We start from the raw sequence: 2,147 nt of genomic DNA, 5'->3' as shown, positions 1-2,147 counted from the left end.
TGGTCAACGAGATTATTGGACCATACCAATGCGGCTTTAGACCTGGCAAGTCCACCATTGACCAGATATTTACCCTGCGGCAAATCCTGGAGAAGACCCAAGAGATGCAGATCGACACCTACCACCTTTTTGTCGATTATAAAGCAGCCTTCGACAGTCCGCTGCGCTCAAAGGTATTCCAAGCCATGTCTGAATTTGGTATTCCCGCAAAGCTCATCCGGCTTTGTAAAATGACTTTAACTGACACGAGGTCCTCAGTTAAAATAGGAAAGAACCTCTCCGAAGAGTTTGGTACCAAAAGAGGTTTCAGACAAGGAGACAGCCTTTCGTGTGACCTCTTCAACATCCTGCTAGAAAAGGTTATACGAGAGGCAAACGTCAAAAGAAGTGGCACAATCTACACCAATAGTCACATGTTACTTGCTTATGCTGATGATATAGACATCATGGGTCGATCAGTAAAAGAAGTAACTGATACCTTTATAAAAGTCGAAGGAGAATCTGCTAAAGTGGGTCTGGCGGTAAACGGTGAGAAGACCAAGTTGATGGTGTCGACGCGCAATGCGTCCATTGAGCTCGGACCGACTGTGGAAGTTGGTTCCTATAATATTGAGGTAGTAAAAGACTTCGTCTACCTCGGCAGCTCCGTCAACACAACAAACGACATCAGTTGTGAAATAAAAAGAAGAATTGTATTGGCCAACAGATGCTACTTTGGATTAAGTAAGCAGTTTAAAAACAAAGCCACATCTCGTCAAACAAAAATAACGCTCTACAAAACACTGATACTACCCGTGCTGATGTATGGCTCCGAAGCCTGGGTACTTGCGCAAGCAGACATGGCAGTGCTTGGTGTGTTTGAGAGAAAAATTCTTCGAAAGATCTACGGACCAATCTGCGTTGACGGTGAATATCGACGTCGCATGAACCACGAGCTGTATCTGCTATACAACTACATCAATATTGTTAAACGTATCGAGATGCAGCGATTGCGTTGGCTAGGCCATATCAAAAGAATGAGCGATGATGAACCCACTAAAAAGGCGTATGAATACATGCCACATGGCGGTGCACGCAGAATTGGCAGGCCAAGGAATAGATGGATGATGAGATGACAAGGCGCGGTATTCCAGAGTGCAAAGCAACAAATAGAGAGGAATGGAGATCTCTTCTTAGTTCGGCCTATAGAACAAATGTTCTGTAATGGGCCAGCTAAGTAAGTAAGTAAGTATATGTTTAGGTTGGTAGGTATTAAATTTGATTGATTTGTGATACTTATGGCTTGGTTAAATTTGTTAAATATTATAAACAATTCTCCCAGAACCCGAGTTGAACCCCGGTTCCTAGTTTGTACGACGACGGTTGTTAGCAGAGGCCGCTAACGCTCTGGGCTACAGATACTGTTGAAGATATGCTGGTAATCAGTGTTTATGTGCGTTACGTCAGAGGGATGGAGAATACACGTTGTGTGTGCAGATCATGCTTGCAGATTTTATGTGGTTAATGTTTATCATTACTAGATGGCGTAGGAGGCGTTTTTTCGCTGATGATTTTGATGATGATTAGCTAAAGCAGTAATAGCGCAAATTCAGTATGTGGTTTTAGCATCCGCTTGGAAAACGAATCCGGCTTCGGAAGGGTAGAGTGCTAAGTAGTAACATTTGATTTCCGTGATGTCCACATAATATTGGTCGTCCAATAAGGTAACTTGCAGGCAGTGAGTTATACCCTTGATGAAACACTACAACAGAACAGATGGTAAAATCCGTCGGAAGACGGATCCTCTAGTAAAAGTTCGTCCTCCCGGCAACTTCTGTCTTTATATATATTTTTTATAGGAATTAAACAGTAAATAGGCCTTAACGAGGCATTTCAGTGATAATCACTTGCCGGGATTTGAGGAACAATTGTATATATTTTCCAGTGAACCTATGTGCAAAATATCCTAAGAAGAAGGGAACACTTTGTACCGAACACATTTGTTAAATTTCTTGATCGTATTCTTACCACAATTTGGCGGTGTTGAAGGCTAATTAAGTAGCAAACTTATAAAACTTGGATTATTTGTACAACGATTATCTTGCACAGGTGGTCTATGGACATAGACTGTTTATTAATTCAATAATAATTGAATGGAAATTTAGATT

The sequence above is a fragment of the Musca autumnalis genome, unplaced genomic scaffold (genome assembly GCF_047663935.1).
Source record: "Musca autumnalis isolate F117 unplaced genomic scaffold, ASM4766393v1 scaffold_526, whole genome shotgun sequence".
In the NCBI taxonomy this organism is placed as follows: domain Eukaryota; kingdom Metazoa; phylum Arthropoda; class Insecta; order Diptera; family Muscidae; genus Musca; species Musca autumnalis.
This window is presented reverse-complemented; position numbering follows the sequence as displayed.